Genomic DNA, 19,210 nt, shown 5'->3' with positions numbered 1-19,210 from the left:
GTCTTGGAGACTCTCCTCCTATCTTGGCCATGGTAGTAAAGATTAGGGAGGTGGACCCTTGCTGTTGCCCATGCTTTCCCCTTATGGCACTGGCCCAGACAAGGGAAAAGACAGGAAACCCCCGGCACACTTTGCAAATCAGTGAGTAGTGCAGGGTAACACTATGGCTTAAACTTCTGTAAGATGTCAAAGAATGCTTAATGTACTATCTAGAAACAACAGTTTGGGAAACCTTCTCCAAACCTGCTCCTGCCTTCAAGGACATCAAAGCATTTACTATTTTAAATCATTTCCATTTCAGAATGGTGACTGGTTATTTGGTATTATGTAGCCCTTATAAAACAGTCTGTACAAATAAGCACTTTTCATTTAGCTACCCTTAAAGAGTTTGGGTTTGGGGCACTGTAAATTCGTTTTATTCATGTTGAAGTTTGGTGGGGATACAAGGGGTTAGGGCTGGCACCAAGCAGCTTCTCATTCTTCTAGAGCCCAGCTAGGCTACCTTACAACCAAGAAGCATCGCATGGGAGGACGGAGGTGGCAGCTTCCCCCTTTGTGGACTTTGTGACAAGTCCAGCTGCTTAATCTCTCTGAGCCATCTGAGCCACAGCCTTCTCCTCTGTAAATGAAGGGAATCCAGATGTTTTGCAGGCTTTTTTTCTTTTGTAAGGTCTATCACCATATTTCATCCCATCTGTTTTAGTTAGGGTTTTTTTTTTTTTTTTTTTTTTTTTTTTTTTTTTTTTTTTTTTTTTTTACTGCAGTGACAAAACACCTTGATTAAAAGAAAGTTGAGGAAGCGTTTATTTCACTTATATTTCTAGGTAACAGCCAACCAAGAAGCGAGGAAGGAACCAGGAGGCAGGAGCTGATGCAAAGGCCGTGGGGTACTGCTTACTTGTTTGCTCCCCATCACTTGCTAAGCCTGCTTTCTTATAGAACCCAAGACCACCAGCCCAGAGGTGGTACCACCTATGATGGGCTGGGCCTTCCTACATCAATCACTAATTAAGAAAATTCCTTATAGTCTTGTCTAGCTCCCAATCTAATAGAGGCATCCTCTTAGTTGAGGTTCCCCTCCCTCAGACGACTCTAGCTTGTATTAAGTTGACATAAAAACTAGCCAGCACACCATCCAAGCTGCATTTAAAAAAACGAACCAATAAGACAGAGCAGCAAAAACCCACTGCCAATTAAACTATGACAGAATGCTTTGGGAGTCCAACACAAGGAACAAAATCAGCTTGCTACTCCTTCATGCTTTCTGTCATTTGTTCTAAAGTACTTAGCAATTTCTCTGCCTTCAGGTAGTAGCTTCACGTGTGATAGGTAATCCCTCTGTAAGTATTTCAGTAATAAAACATGACACACCTTCAATTATTTGTTATGTATTTCTATCTGAGTGCAAAGCTCAGATTTCTGCTTTGCAAAAACATAGAATTGTGTTTATACCTTCAGTGTCAAAATTTGCCTCATGGATGGTGCTGTTTCATGACTTTTGGCTTACAAGATGCATTTTTGCTTCAATGCCAAATTACAGTGCAATATTTCAGAATCCGCTTTAAATAGCAATTAAACTTGGGTGAAGTGATAAAAATATGAACAATCACAGCCAAATAGTTCCACACAAGACTGCCATATGACCTCCAATTGTCAAAAGCCTCCAGAGACTACAAAATGTACAATTTAGAAGTGTAGAATGATGGAAAAAGTGCATCTCAAAGGCACTGGAAAATAGTAAGTGGAGGTTTGTTTACCAGAGGTCTTGTGCCCAAATGGACACACAACAAACCCCAAGTTCCTTCTCTTTTAATGGGAAGTGAGAGCATGGGGGAAGATCAAAAGAGGAACTGAAGCCGGCCTCATGTTTTGGAAAAAGAGATAAAAATGTTGGATTTTAATCTGATTTTTTTTGGAGTATAATTCATATTGCAGGAGCTATAAAACTGTGACTGGTCTCATTTATTACAAATTCTAAGCCATATCTTCTCTTCCTACGTCTCTTTGAAAGGGGTCTTTTGAACCTGGGCCAAGGCTGTCATGAGTTCCTTCCATAGAATATGGCAGAGACAGTAATGGGGTAGTTCTAGACTTACTTTCTGGGAGGAATGGAAAATTGTTTCCCTGTCCTCTTTCAAACATAGCCACATGCAATCAATAATCCGAGAAGCTACATGGAGAGGCCCACATGGAGGGAAACTGAGTGTCCCAACTAACACCCACATTGAGCAGTCAGACTAACTGCCCACCCTTTGAGCAAACCATCTGGGTTGTGGATCCTCAGCCCCAGGTTATGGGACAGGGAGTGAAAAATAAGAGGTCTTTATCAAGCCTTTTCCAATTTTCACAATTATGCCTGAAGAATAATGGATGTTTGGAGCCTCTGAGATATGGTGCAATGTGTTATGTAGAAAGAGATAACCAAAAAAAAAAAAAAAAATCACTACCTTGTTAATTTTCAAAGTGGCTTTGAGCGAGGCTTGTTCTAGAATCTTAAGAAGCAGAACCTGGGAGTGAGCTTAAACCCACTGCTCTGTAAAGTGAATCCTTCGTACAGTTATTCTGCACACTGGAGTTACTAGGCTAAACATAATGTGCGTAGTAAGGAAGTTTACAATTCTAGAGGCTGGGGTTTGGAAGATGTGCCTGCTATACAGGTATGGTGTGACCTGAGTTGGTAGTCACAAGTCTCATGTAAAAGCCCAACATTGTAGTATATATCTGTAACCCCACAGTTGGGGTCAGAGGTCGGAGACAAGTGGATTGTTGGAGCTTGGTGGTCAGCCAATCTTGTTAACTGGTGAGTTTCAGGTTAAGTAAGAGACTCTCTCCCCAAAAATATGATGCAGAGTGAGAAGCACTAGAGGAAGCGACCTGACATTGACTTCTGGCCTGCACACACAATGCATTGTACTATACACCCTGATCCTGTGGTTCCCTGCATAAGACTGGGCATGCCAGCATTTAACCCAGGCTGATGAAGAGGCTCCTAATGTCCTACTCCTTTCTAAGGGACTTCAGTGGCACTAATGGTTACGGGGGTGGATGGTGTCATTTCTTCAGTGGTATAGCCATTGAAAGGGAGCCTATTCTTTGGTAAATAACCTCTCCTCTATGCTCATGAGAGCAACCCTAATTAAACTCAATGGGTAACACATTAAAAACACAACCAAAAACCTACCACCACCACCAACAACAACAACACCAAAACAAAAACAAAACTGTGAGAGTAGAAGAGAGACTTACTGGGATGAAAAGGAAGGATTTCCGTGGAAGTGGGATGGGATAAGAGAGGGGAACAGGGTGAAATGACTAAGATTCTCTAGCTAAATGTATAAAACTGTCAAAGAATGAACAATTTAAAAAAAGAAAAGTAAAAGCAACCAAGCATCAAAACAACAACAATAACAACAACATAAAGTTAGACAGAGGTCTTGGCCCACAATGAAGTCTTCAATAAATATGAAAGGAAGGAAGGAAGGAAGGAAGAAAGAAAGAAAGAAAGAAAAAGAAAGAAAGAAAGAAAGAAAGAACAACTTGGTTCTCATAGAAATATCTTTTGGTGACTCCAATGCAGTTGGTCTTTGAATAGTAACTGCTTTTTAGCTGGTGTGGTGGCACGTGCCTTGAATCCCAGCACTCAGGAGGCAGAGTGGATCTCTAATTCAAGACCAGCCTGGTCTACAGAGTGAGTTTCAGGCCAACCAGAGAAAGATCTGTCTTGAGTGCCCTCACCTCCTCCCAAAAAAATATCTACTTTCTGCAAGTCAGGATATACACTGATAAATGGTCATCAGTTAGAGTCAATAGAAATTACTTATAATATATTTATATCTACTTAATGTAAGTTACTTATATCTACTTAAAGTAGAGCTTTTTAAAATTAAAACAAAACAAAATAAAAACCAAAAACAGAATTTGGGGCTAGAGAGATTGCTCAGTGGTTAAGAGCACTTGTTACTCTTCCAGAGGACCTACCTCTGTTTGGTTCCTGGAACCCATATGGGCACATCCCAACCATCTGTAACTCCAGTTGTACAGGATATAATGCCCTCTCTGACCTCAGTGGGCACTGCATGCACATAGTGCATATACATATATCCAAGCATATATGCACACCCATAAAATAAATGCATCTTTTAAAAGATATAACATGGTCAAGCTTTTCATCTTTGGTGCAAACTGAAGTTAAGGAGACAGAAATATACCATGATTGTATACAGGATGTGATCTCTATGTAAAGATGTTACAGACTTGTTTTTGCCTTATTTAGAAATTGGGAAGTGGGGAGATTAATTGAAGTTTACTTAGCATTGGATTCCATGCAAACAACTGCTGTTTCCTTCCTTTGAAGCTACAGTACTCATAAATTTATAATTCTTCTCCACGACTTGCTGGCTGAGGACACTGCTTGTTTCCTGAAGACAAGCCTTGTAGTAACAGACCAGGGCAAAGTGCAGTAGAACAATGGTGAAAGGGGAAGGCAGAGGGCAGACAGGACCAGTCCGCGGGTAAGAGGTTAAGCAAGGAGGCCAACATACTGCAGTTACAATCTAATAGAAGAATTTATCTGGGTCTCTTAAAAACAATCTAAATAACAACAACAGCAATCAAGTTAGATGAATTCAATTTCTCTATATGGGAAAATATATTTCTTATTTCTACTATAAGCCAAGCAATAGTCAAATCCCTCTACTTCAAAAGTTCCGTTCTGGCAATTTTAATAATCTAAGGTATTAGAAAACCCTAGCACCTGTAGGACAAATTTGGCCCACCATATGTGTTATAAATAAAGTTTTATTGGAACACAGCCACATTCATATGTTTATGCATTGCCTACAGCCACTTTCAAATTACATTGGAAGAGTTGAACATTGCTACAGAGACTGTGACTCACAAGCCCAAAGTTACTGTTTGCTTCTTTATAACAGTGTACAGACCTCTGTAAAACTTAACTGAACACTGCAATAGATCTGCTAGTGAGAAACCTTTGAGAAGCTTATACATCACAAGGGAAACAGCTGTCACTATTTTCTAAGTACGATCTGTTCATCTTCACTCAGAAGTTCTGTGAAGTAACGTAGCAGGATAGAAGTAGCCATGACCAACGGACAGTATCAACTAATAGTAGTTGGTAGCTGATTGGACAACTAGGAAAAAAGCAATAGATAGGGACAGTGTGTATCTACTTAGTACAGGCTCACCATACTGTAAAGAATAAATGATGTGCATAATAATAGAATTAAGAGACTTATTTGGGGGTCTTAAAGAGGAAGTATGAACAATCTGGAAAACAATTATTGGAGCTTATTCTCAATATTTCTTGATGAAGTATTAGTTATTTGTCACTACGTGGTGTGAGACTTAAACTTGTTGACATGGCCCAGTCTGTAATGTGAATATGTTAATGTCCATCCACCAAACCCACTTTCCATGTAGCTTTTTCATGCCAGTCCCTGCTTTCAATACTCCTCTCTTAGGCCCTTGAACTAGTTCTTATTTTGTCTCTAACAATCTTACTTTCTGCTGTAATCTATTCTTTCTCTCCCTCTTCCTCTTGTTTTTTCTTACACAGTTCTTCATGTAGCCTAGGATGATCCTGAATTTCCTGTGCAGCCAAAGCTGACCTTGAACCCCTGATCTTTCTGTCTCTACCTCCCAAGTGCTGTGATTACATTTCTGTGCCACCAGAAGGGCTTGCTGTAATCTTACTTCAAACACCTTTACTCCATGAGTATCCTTCAAAAGCTCCCTGTCTTGCTTACCAGCTTACTCCAAATGCATGTTATCATGGGCAAAGGACTGTGCTACAGAGGGAGACTGAGACCTGGGTGAAGAAATTTTTGCCTGCCACCCAGTTGAAATGTTTGTAAGGAAAGTCATGTAATTAATAGTCTAAAATATTAACAGGACAGAAGACATGTCAGATTTCATAGGAGAGGGCTCACTTACACTGCTTGGTTCTCAAGAGCCTGAAACTTGAACCAGGTCTTGCAAGGAAAAAGAAATCATGGAGAAGTAAATTCTAGGAAGTCAATGCTGAGGCCCATCTGCATTTAGGAGTTTCTTACGACCCCCTACTTCTTATGGGTAAACTCAAGCACAGGAAGCTGTATCTGAGGCCCTCGGAATCATGACACACATCTACACACCCATAGTCCTCTTCAGAAATGAGCTCCAGTCTGATTCTTGCTGGTGCTTTTCTGACTCTGACTTTGGGTATGCTATGCTTTTGGTTCCCTCACCCTCATCCTCATTGCCCATTGTCTGAGGTCTAAGTTCTCCATGGGGCCCAACCACAGGGCTCTATTCCATTGCTTGGTTATATGTAGTATTACTAGTCACAACTGACAATCAGTTGAGGCCATGTCTAGTTCATGGTCCAAGTTCTGCCACTTCTATGTTGGTCTGTATTCAGAAAACAAGTGATCTGATGACAGGTACAACATTAAGTTGCTGTGAGGGCCTAAACACATCTCCTCAAGGTGTGTTTTTTTTTTCTGTTGTTATACTTAAATTCTTGTCCTATGGTGGATCAGAAATAAATAGTTCACAGACTCTTACAGGGTTTCAGCCTACACTTTTAATTACCATTTTAAGTTTTTAGCTATCAAAGAAACTGTATGATGTATAATATGGCACTTTGATGCATGTATATTTTTTGGAATGATTAAGTCAAGTTAATTAATACATCAATCATTTAAAAAATAATTTATTTATTTTTATTTTATGTACATTGGTGTTTTGCCTGCATGTATGTGTGTATCAGGTTTCTTGGAACTGGAGCTACAGACAGTTGTGAGCTGCCTGGTGGGTGCTGGCAATTGAACCTGGGTCCTCTGGAAGAGCAGTCAGTGCTCTTAACTGCTGAGCCATCTCTCCAGCTCCAACGTATCAATCACTTTACACATTATTTTTATGGTGAAAATTTTCAGGTCTATTCTTTAAGCTCATCTATATATTCATTATTAACCATGGCCACCATCAATTCTCAAAAACCACATCCCTCTTGTCTAACTGTATCTTTCCATCATCATTCCTCCTTCTACTTTCTCTAAGACTTTGACAATCACTGTTCTAGCCTCTGCATCTTTGTGCTCAATTATACACAATTCCACATGTAAGTGAGGTTGTGTGTCATCTATCTTTTGGTACCTAGCTTACTCTAGTTTGTGTAATGTTCTCCAGTTCCATGGATGCTATTTCAAAGGCTGAATACTAGTTGTAGCAGCAGCAGTAGTACATGTCACATATTTTAACCATTCATCCCCTGATGGACACTGAGGTAGAATTCTTGTCAGCTCACATTTTAAATCATGCTATTCTATATTAACTACATTCTTGCATTCATGAATCCTAAAGCATATATAGTTCATCTTTGGGGCAAAAAACTAATGACAGAGGGCCAAATTTAAATGGTAAAGAACAAGGAGGTCTCTATTTCTCCAAAAATTAGCAGCAGTGGCATCCCTTGCCCTACATCTCCAATAATAATAGCCTATAATGGAGCAAGGCTTCCCTTAAAATGTTTCTGTTAAGGGATCCACAGTTCTCTTACACTTCCCACTGAACCCAGGACAGTTCGCTTACTTTCTCTTGTTTGTCTGAACCCTGCAGGCATTTGTGTGTACACTTTTCTATGATGTGCATTTTGTTTCATGTTATTGTTTCATGAGTATACTTGCCTGCTACATGTTTGTTTTGTGCTAATATCTAGATGCAAATTCCTGCAGGGGATGAGTCTGGGCTGTTTATTTCTTCTTGGTCTTTCTAAGTGGGTAGCCTAGTGCTAGCACGATAAATAAGCAACTCTCAAATGTTCTGTTCCATTTGGGTTTTAATCTAAAGTAGAAATCTTACTTCAAATATACAAGGTAATTTTGCTAACATCCATGGATGGATTTGAAGACAGCAACAAACTCCTTGATACCTTCTCAGTCAGAAGCCCAGGTCTAGTTCTTTCCCTTTGAATGCACACTGGCTTCTAACTGCTTCAACCAGTGAATAATGGAATGGTGCTGAGAAACTACAGCTCCAGACTAGATGAGGACTGGAACTCTCATTTCTCACTAGAAGTCCAATAACCCTGCTGAAAAGACCATATGAAGAAGCACTGAGAACATACATAGAGAAGAGTCTTGCTTAGCTATGGCTTCCATTGATTCCTGCCAAGTCAACAGCAATGGTTCTGAGTTCTCTTGGGTCAGCTCTGGTAACAGCATGATACCACTGGCAACTAACTACATGTGAAGCTACGTAGAGCTGAAGTGCAGTTCTACTGAATATTGCCTCAACCCTAAAAATTGTGAGACATACTAAAAATGGTTTGTTAAAGTCACTGTTAGAGATAATGTGTTATACAATAATGGATAAAGGAGGCAGAATTTCTCTCTGAATTTCCCATCTTTTTAAATGATCTCATGAATTGTTTTAGAGATATGATATACATTGAAAATAATAAAGGTAGTTTAGCATCTGGGCAAACAGTCGAGGCTGCTTAGAGATGGAGGTGTCAGCCTGGAAATTCTGGGCCTAAAGCTGTGTAAAACTGTGTCTGTTGGTTTACACCTCATACCTCCCAGTGATGGAAATGGTGGGTATCAATGTGATCTCTCATCAATTCTGGTGGATTATTCATTTTTATAAAGCTGTTTATACATTATCTTGACCAATATAAATAATCTGGTGGTGGTTCTATATTTTGTGATTTCTATGGATGCTAGACTATGGGATATCAAATTTGACAGTCTGTATGAAAGTCTCATTTCAGTGTCAGATCTGAAGACTGTACATTCTTAGGGAGTCTCCTAGAATTATTCTCAATTCTTATTATTTGTTTTTCTTTTAAAAATATATATTTTATTAATTCTTTGTATATTTTATATATATACACACATACATACATAATATATTTTGGTCATATTCACCTATTTCTCCCCTAACATCTACCATATCTATTTGTTACATTCTTATATTTCCCTCCACACCCAATTTTAGGGTCTCTTTTCTTTGTTTTAAATCCACTGAGTCCATTCAGTGCTGCCCATATACTTACTCATTCAGGGTCCTCCAATGGAGCATGGTTGACTTAACAAGGGCCACACCCCCACAAAAAAAGTGAATCACTCTCTCCCAGCAGTCATCAGGTCAGTAGTTTCTCAGGAAGGGGTGGAGACTTGTGAACCTTTCCCCCTTCCATGCTGCAATGTTGACTGGCTTGATCTTGCACAGGAATTATGAGAAGAAGAGCAGCTGCTCTATGTCCAGGTAAGCAGTGGTCTTGTCACGTCCAGGAGATAATGTTTCACCTTGGACATCCCTGACCTCTGATTCCTACCATCCTTCAATCCCCACTTAACTATTCATCTTTTAACTTCTTGCCGAAAACTGGTGGAACTAATTGGAAATAATTATAATACGTGCTACTTTTGCAGAAATATTCCATCTAGACTTGGCCTACATGAAGATCAAAGCCTTCCCCCCAAAACAACTTTTCTAATTGTTGGATACAGCCACTTTGTAATAAACCTGTCCTTGCCCCAACTGTCTCAGAGGCTCAGGGAACAGGGGATGGGAGACATTTTTACAGATAAGACATATGTTGCAATATCAAGAAATGAAGACCTTGGAAACACCTGAATGTGCTTTTTAAAAGAACAAAAACAGGAAGGAGAATTTCTTGAAATTAAACTGATATGAGAAGAGCAGCTTTCAGCAATTCAAGACTCATGGTCAAAGGAAATAAGGCTCTAGACATGCTCATGTTCTCTATTTTCTAGTTAATATTCGACACTGTGTCATGAACAAAACATAAAGTCGAAAGTGTGTTGTTTAAAATGATCTCTGCTCACAAGAGGTTCACAGTACTGGGGGTTAGGGGTAGGGCAGAAAGAAAAATAAGTAAGCACATTACAACAAGGGAGCTGTTATGCTAGTGGTGTGGGAAACATTGTGGGAAACACACAGAGTAATTAATCATAACCCAGCAGTGGGAAGGGCTATTTAAGCAAAGTAGAAGACTATTTTGAATATCAAGGAGAATGACGACACTTCTGAAAAAGTTTGCTTGAGGCAGCTGTGGATGAATGAAGAGGCAGAGCTCCTTAACGGAATGAAGTTATAGACATAGCTATCAGACAGGGCTTAGTCATAGGATGAGTTAATTGAGTGAGGGATCGGGGAGACATGGGGTTGCAGCAACCTAAAGCCTAATCTGGTGCTTGGAGTCAGAGCATGAAGCGGCACGTACAGCAGGCCAACGAGCTTAAGTTTTTGTTTTTGTTTTTTATTATGTAGGCACTGGAAATCAAGAATATTCTAGAACCCTGGGTACACAATGATCATAGCTATAGCTCAGAAATATGCCTTTGTAGCTTGTTACAGTTTCCCTTCTATATCTGTTGGGACAACTATTTGCTTATATTCTTCACTGAAGAGCAGGGTACCATGGAAACAAGGTCTAAGTTTCCTTTTGCTCAGTACCAGGCACCATGCCTGCCACTGAGATGAGGCTCAACGATGATTTGGTGATACATCAAATCCCTGAGCATTACCTTGGAACAAGGAAAACGGAAAGCCTAAGTCAAGCAGGGGCTAGAGACAGCAGGTAATAGAGAAAAGGTTTGACGTTTCAATTATGGAAACCCAGCATCAACTTTAAGAAGTGCACTGAAAAAGGACAACGCACAAGTACTCTTCAGATGTGTCTAGAATTGCTGACTAGAAAGAAGAAAGGAAGTTTTGAAATAAGTCAGGAAAAAGGGAAGAGGGATGGACTTTTTTGGAGAGGGGAAGATGATAATCTGGTGTAACAGGTGTACAGGAGATGCCCTTAGGGTACCCTGGCGGAGCATTCCTGTAGGCAGGCGGCAGAACATACCATGGCAAGAATAGAGGAGAAATTAGAAGATGTTGGATATAGAATCTAATTTTCTAGTTGTGTGGCCTGAGTGTCATGAATATCTCTTATGTCAGCTTTCTAGTTCATAAAGAGGAGAGGGAAAGAAGGTCTGCTACCGCTGACTCAGGAGGATTTGACGAAGATGTATGGGAAAGTGTGTTCGAAGGTGGTACAGAGCTTTGTGAAGAGTTGTAGTCCCTGTTGTGCGAGCATCTCGTACTGTAGTGCATCCCTCAATACAGCCTGGTACTAGTCAAGCCAAGAGCATGGGTGTACTGCCCATGATCCATTCTCTCTGCTAAAACACAGTCATGTCCTCTTCTGTTGATCAGTAGCCATGGGAACATGTAACATGATTATTCTCAAAGCAATCTTCCTTTCCTTGTCTTCTATGAAAAGTAACATTTCTAGTATCAGAAGAATGAAGAAATATTAGCATGAGGATTAAAAGGTGTGTCCTGTTGCTGATGTGCTCAAATATATTCTCTTGACAGTCAAGGAAGCACTCTTCAAAAAGACAAACTGAGCCCATTCACTTTAATATCTGTTCCCTTCTCAGGGTGATAGTCTGTTTAGATGTCATCCAAATTCCATCAGGCCTGATCCCGAGATAGACTGACTGGCACATGCTTCTTCCTGTATCATCTAGGGTTCCCTGGGACACACTGAGTACTTGGAGCTAAAGACATGTCAACATTGTGACATTTTATAGCTTCTAAGGTTCTGTAAGAGGTGGTGGCTTAGAACTGAAAAGGGTGCTTGACTCAGAAGACTGATTTTAAAATTCCTTGATATTGAATAACCACAGTCGTCCTTCTTGGATACACAGGTAGACTTGTTGGAGGTAACTTTATGTGAAGGACTAACCCCAATCCTCAAAATGAGCCTCAATCCAGGATTCCACGAGGGGAAGAAAAGCCGAGTTTCTGAGATCAATATGGCTATATCTTTTACCCGTCTCAAGTTCTTTGATGTGATGTAAAAGCAATAATGTGCCGGGAATGAACTCATAAACAGTTATTCATTTTATAGCACAATAAAAGCGTGCCAAGATTGAGTTGGGAGTTAGGCAAAGAATTGGGCTGCGAAAAGGAGATCTGGTTTTTCTTGCCAATATGCTCATTGTGTCATCTTTTGTAAATCATCACGTGGCTCTGGACCTCAGATTTTCCATCAGTGCTACGTACACAGGACACTAGCATGCTAAGCTAAGCAGGTAACAGAGACAACTGAAGTACACAGTGAAGGCTTCCTATTGGCCAGCCTCATGTTTATTTTTATTTTTCAGGCAGGCTCTCAACTATGTGGCCCAGGCTGTCCTTGATCTTGTGATCCTCCTAGCCTTAACCTCTTAAGTGCTGGGATTATAGCACTGCTATGTCCAGCCAGGCACTGCTCTGAACTTGGGATATGTTATTGAACAAAAAAGACCGAAGGAATTTTTAGGGCTGAAGAGTTCACATTCTGTGAGATCATGCAATCTTGCACAAGAAAATTACAATGCACACAGTAAATGAGCGGCTTTGTTTGTTAGACACGGTATGGGGCTGTGGTAAGAAAAGATATATGGAGGAGCTCAGGTAAGTTTGGAATGTGATTAATGGTGGGAATGAGTTGATGACAGGCTCTGGAGAGGCTAGATTTTCACTCTGGCTCAGTGGCTTCTCTCTTTCATCATGCTTAAAACAAATACTCCAATTACACAGTGGTAGTAATGACTTAAGAAAGAAAGGGCAGAGAGAGTGCATAGCACTTCCAAAGGGGCTGTTATTATCATTATTTTCTAACCCCAAGTTCTAAGACTAAAAAAAAAAAACAAAAAAAACCAAAAAACCAAGAATGTTCAATAATGGGTGTTGTGAGGACAAAGGATGTACTCTACCATCGCATAGACAACTGTGGATCTAATGCTAGTCACATGGTTTGCTTAAAGATGTGGTTAGTTATTGGCATAGCAGTAATGCTTGATGGTAACAGCAGCACCTCCCAAATTACCGCAGGACAGACATCTGCTGTCTAAAATTTTAGTTCCAGGATTAAAAATAAAAAAAAAAAAACAGAAGGAATTTACAAAATTTAAAGCAAAGCAAAGCCTTTTAATGTTATAGCATGTAACAAAGCTCTAGAGGCTATCTCTTTGGATAATGAGGCAACCAACCTACTCTGGGTATCAGCAGTTAAAAGGTCTGACATTTTCTGTTTTGTGTCAGAAATAGAGTGCTTGTGGCAGAAGTGTGAGTCTCAGTGCATCACTGGCGAAACTGCTGAGCTCTGTGGGAAATGCTTAAGTTCTTTGATGTTGCCGATTGTTGAGCAAACAGCATTTCTGGCACTAAAACCATTTTAGGTTTATATCTGTTTCCATCAATCTTTAGTCAATGACATTATCATTGCTCACCTACTACAGCTATTTCTCAACTGAGAATTTAAGAAAGGGTAGAAGGTTGGAGACAATATTTAGTGAAATGACCAAAATATATTGTTGTATTCCTGATGCTTGCCCTATGCTTATATAGGTCATAAAACCACTCACAGAAGATATTTTTTATTAGAAAACAGTAAAAGTAGTTCAGACTAGTCTTTTTCCTTTATTAAATGCTGCACTTCTTGAATCCAAATAACCCACCCTTCCTTCTCTTCCTTCCTTCCTTCATCCTTCTTTTCTTCTTTTTGTTCTTTTCTTCCTTCACCAAATGTTGAGGATGCACATAACAGGTGCTTTATTAGGTAGTCAAAACTATCAAAAATAGGATTGCACAGTTTCAGAGACAGCTTCCTGATTCTGAACATGAGGCTGGGTTTCCTGGAACCTCAAGAAAGTCACTGTGTTAAGTTTATAGAGAACCTGTTCAGATGCTATTGGGCAAGCTGCGCTGTCAGTATTTTTGGAGGCTGCTGGTGTGAAGAAAAGCTCCAGGAGTGATCTGCCAGGGAGTGGGCTTTGTGCCATATTGGGGGCATAGAGATCATTAAGTTCACTAACTGCTTGCAGGGGAAGAGGGTTAATGGGCCAGAACCTTTCTAGAACTCAGTGTTTAGGAGTTCAACCAAGACTCTACAACAGCATGTTAAGTGATTTGAGGCAGTTTATTTCACTTCAGCAAAATTTTACAAAGAGCTCCTGGAGAGCAGGTGGACCCAGGTATATAGGATAAGGCTACAACAATCCCTGTGTTCCAAGAGCCTCCAGCCCAGGCACAGGAACATGTACCAGGGTAGGCCAAGTACAGTGGCAGATGTTGAGCTTGCGAAAACAGAGGCAACTGTACAAGGAGTGAGGATGGGAGGAAGCTCAGAGAAGAGCAGCAACTTGTTTGGGGATGGTGTGGCTCAAAGCAAGGTTTGTCTGCAGAATGGCCTCAACTACTTCTTCAGACTTGGCCATATCTAGTCTCTAGATTGGAGATGATTCTCATCCCAACTTTCTGTATCACGGATTCATGTATATGAAGCTGGGAGAATACAGAGCCACGCAGGTTGACCACTTACTATGTTGATTGCTTCCTAACATGCCGGTCCAGGATAACTCTTTTATGTTTATCATTCCATTTAACTCTTAAATCATTTATATATGGGCACTATTGTCTCTATTCAGTTCACAGGGAAGTTAAGGAATCAGGAGCCAATTTCCTAGTGAGAATTCTAACAGTGACTCCTAGAACCATGATAAACCCTGTTGATTAAGAGACTTTGTTATTATTGCTACTTTGATGAGCAAAGTATTAGCCTGGAACTAGTTATTTATCTTTAGGCATATAAAAGTTTCATGCTGTATATATATATATTTCAGCAATGGACATTATGAGAGAATATGGACAAGTAATCACAGTGAAATTCCTAAACAACAACAACAACAAAAGCTTCAGAGAAATTCTATTTTTATTACATGGTCAAGAGAGTACTTCACAGTGTTAACACCTACAGCCAGAATGACCAGATATTCAGCAATGTCCAATAGTGGCAAACACAACCTGGGAATCATCAATAGCCATCTAATGGGACTTAAGGCCCACTCAATAGGAGTGAATTCATGTTTGTTTCTGTAAACTTAGCCCACTATCTATGACTGGTAAAGTCATGGAAGCTAGAAGAGAACCCACTACTGCTACTTCACTATACCAGTACAATTTTTAACTGAATTCTAAATAATTATCTTTAAACCCACAGGCAAGTTGTAATGCTTATCTCTCAGGAAAGAAGGTTTCTGGCTTCCTTGGTTTCTTTTTAGCTTCTTATTAATTTTTATATTTGTTTATTTATTGGCAGCAGAGATCATTAGAGAAAATAACAACTGGTCTAAATGCATAGAGCAACAGACTATGGGCCAGCCCCAGTTGATACATCTACAATACAGTCCTTATACCAAAGGCTCAAGCAACATATCAAACATGGGACAGAAAGGTTATAAGAGCCAGAGGACAAGGATGGGACATCTGTTGCAAAATAGCTTCTTCTATAATGGCAGGGAAGCTGCACTCAGAAAATCTTAATGATATGGTTGCTTAAACAAGACCATAAAAATGACACCTTTTGACATACCAGTGTGGATGGGAGGAATTCTCACGTTTCACTGCTAGAAGAAGCTATAGACAACTAGCAGTTGTGGAGAGAAGAAAGAATCAGTCTTCTCCAGGGACAAGCCCTCCAATAAGCTAGCTTAATTCTAAGAGGTCATCTCTTAACACATACGAATAACACTAAATAATCTCAGCAGGTTGTGTTTATAGACATATACATATTTGTAAATAACCATTATAATAAAAAGTAAGAGGCCATGAGTTTGAGTGGAAGAAATGCAGGAGAAAGGGAGGAAGGATAAGAAGAAAGAGAATGATAAAAATATAATACTGATACATATAATTCTCAGAAAATTAAAGAAGTCCTTCTGTATCTCTGGGACAACTTCATATGTTCATCTTTCTGCTCATCCACCCATCTATCCATTAAACCAACCAGTATTTATGATGTGTCCTCTCTTTCTTTTAGTCCATCCATCCATCTATCCATCTGTCCATCTGTCCATCCATCCATCCATCCATCCATCCATCCATCCATGCATCCATCTATCCATTTGTCTGTCTGTCCGTCTATCCATCCATCCATCTATCCATCCATTTATCCATCCATCCATCCATCCATCCATCCATCCATCCATCCATCCAACCAGCACTCATGGAAGGCCTAGTACACATTATGCTCTCTGTAAGAAGCTAAGGCATACACAGCCTGTGCTCTCAAGAAACTCATGGTGGGTGACAGTAGTGTGCAGATAAATAATTAGTATCCAGTAAAATAGGTAAGCTTAGAAAGGAGAAGTTTCATGGGTGCACACTAGGAGAAGGTATCAGGTCAGGGAAGGAGGTAGGTTGTCATTAAGAACCTCTATAAATGTGGCCCAAGGGGAGGATGAGAATAGCTTAGGAGAAAGTGGACATGTGTATGGATTTCCTACAGAAGACTGGTTAGAAGATGAAAGAACAGGGCACTGCATAAATCACCAACAATTTTAGGATGGAAGAACACTGGAGAAAAAGTCAGGAGACAAGGATTTCTTCCTGGGCTTGGCATACATGGGGTGAGACTCCAAGTATATCACAACAGCATTCTATCATTCACTCATCATTTGTCAACCAAGAATATTATGTATCACTTACCTACCACTCAGGGATGCGACTGAACATATGATAGATCTTGGAGAACATTTTTAATGCAAATCATCACCATTATAAATGAATCTATGCTACTTTTCTACAATTATCATCATACAAGGAACGATCTCAGCCTAAAGGACTAAAGAAAAATGACCCATGAGGGAGAAGTAATCTTTTGTACAGTGTTCAGATTTATATGTCTGGCTCATTCCTGCCTCTTCTTAAGTCTGCAAAAAAACATCTTACTATTAATTAAGGACTCACATTTCTTTTTTTCCCTCCTCCCCAACTTCACAGTTTACTTTTAGACCCAACCTTTCCACTTCCCCAGGCACCATTGATTTCTGCTCCCTTTGGGGTTGACTATGATGATTAAATGCTGAAGATGCACAACAAACTCCAGGAACTTGATGAGTTAACTGAGGCTGGTTTCTGACTCTCAGCTAAGCGTGTCAGGATGAAAAGTGTTCAGAAAGTAAAACTCCCACACTCCTCTTTGGCTTCCCTTCTTTGTTCCACACAAAAGCACAGAGTTCCCCTATGGGAAGACTTCCCTGGAATGAGAGATTATGCATAGCTGCCCTCCTATGACCAGCAATGACAGCCATCTGAAGTTCAGAGCCAAAGCCTAATTATCTACATCGACTGCCTCAGCATTAGATGCTTCAGCTCACATCAGCAACCACTGATTCCTGAATAAGCCAGAAGATACACCATTCAGAACTGTTCCAGATGTCAGCTGGGACAGTCTAGTGTCTTAAAAACTTCTTGGGTAGTTCTGATGGATGCTGTGGGGTTTGAACTCCTCTGGAAGACACATGGTTTAGGTGATCTATAGGGACAGAATTACTGGCTGGGTGTGAAGAACTTCTCCGTAAGTATGATAGTCAGAGGATTCATTGAGGAAAATGCACTTGTAATAAAAATTGAATGTCAAGAGTCAACGGAAAAATTAAAAAAGCTGGGGCAGAGGGCCTTAGGCAAGTAGGCAGAGTCCATGGCAGAGGCACTAGAGGTAGATACAAACCATAGATGTTACAGAAAGGAAAGAAGTTGAGTGTGTATACAGCACAGTGAACAAGCAGGAGAGTTACTGATTTGAAACACTAGAGAGGAGACAACATGAGTGGGTCCGACGGTAATGTGAAAGAATTCAGATTTTATCCCAAATGAAACTGGAGGCCATTGATGGTTTTAAGCAATGAAGTGATGCGTTTTGATTCTTCTTCATTTATTTTTTGTGTATGAGTCTTTTGTCTATACATTTGACCATGCACCATGTGTGCATCTGGTACTCATAGAGAATAGAAGAGGCATCAGATCCTCTGGACTGGAGTTAGAGATGATTGTAAGCAGCTATATAGATGCTGGGAATCAAACCTAGGTTCTCTGGAAGAGCAGCTAGTATCTTTAAAAATGGGATTGTGTTTCAAGCCCCTATTATTTTTATTTTTAATGTGTGAATGTATGTCCATAGGTGCGCAGGTACACATTCATAGCAATGTGTGTGGAGACCAGAAGTTGACATCCAAAGTTGTCTTTAATCTTTTTTCACCTTACTTCTTTCTGCCTTAATTTCTGAGGCAGCTCTCTCAATTGAACCCCAAGTTCTCTGATATTATGTAGACTAGTCTTGCTATCCAGCTTGCTCTGAGGATCTCATCTCCACCTTCCAAGGACTAGAATGAGAGGCAGGTTGCCGTACCCACACATCATTTACACAGATGTTGGCATATGTCACTTCTCTGCTTCTACATCTGTACTATAGCAGAAAGCCAGGCTATAGGGATCGGGAAAAATGAACCTCTACAGACAGGTCTAGTGCCAATTGCTACTTTGTGATGGGAGGGGAGGCTCTTCCCTAGATGGAGAGTTGGGGATCACCGGCCAAACAGGATGTGAACAGTGGTGTTTATGCTGATTCACTTCTCCTAGTCAGGCATTCATTCAACCCTTATATTGATAAGCACTGATTTTATGCTGGGTGCTGTACCAGGTCTTGCTATTCAACAAATAAGAAAAAGTCTTAAAACCAGTGGAATTTTTCATGGCTTTCTGGTCATTGATAGTTTGCTACTGCTGATTTGAAGCTGTGTATAATGGTTCTACTGTATGCTGTTTGGCATAGAATATATTGTTTTTTTGTTTTGTTTTGTTTTGTTTCTTGCTCAAGTTGTTTGCTCATTAGTTCATTTACTTAGTCTGGCAACTATTTTTTGATTGGTTACTTTATTAAGCACTTGGACCCAAGAACATAACAAGTCCATCTATCAAAATTTATGCCCACATGCATTTTTAGTAGAAATCGCTGCCTCGCCAGAGACTACATGTCTCAGAACGGTTTGCAGTTAGATGTGGCCTTGTAACTGAGCATGTATCATTAGAATGTAAATAACAGTGACATACACACTTTCAGACCTGCTTTACAGATGCCTTCCATGGCATACCCATTCACATTCTTTGTTTCTGGCTGCACTGAATGGACAGAACTTCAAGGGCAAAATTGACAGCCACTCAATGATGACAGAACCTCTGTTGGTTGAGTTGTTGAGTGATAGCAAGAATGAGGGCATTACTACTTAGCCATCCACTTGAATAGTGCTGTTGATCTATGTGAGAAATAAAACTCAAGAGAATTGAAGTATGTGTGGTATGTGTG

This window comes from Peromyscus eremicus, chromosome 20 (genome assembly GCF_949786415.1).
Source record: "Peromyscus eremicus chromosome 20, PerEre_H2_v1, whole genome shotgun sequence".
NCBI lineage: Eukaryota > Metazoa > Chordata > Mammalia > Rodentia > Cricetidae > Peromyscus > Peromyscus eremicus.
Note: the sequence above shows the minus strand (reverse complement) of the source record.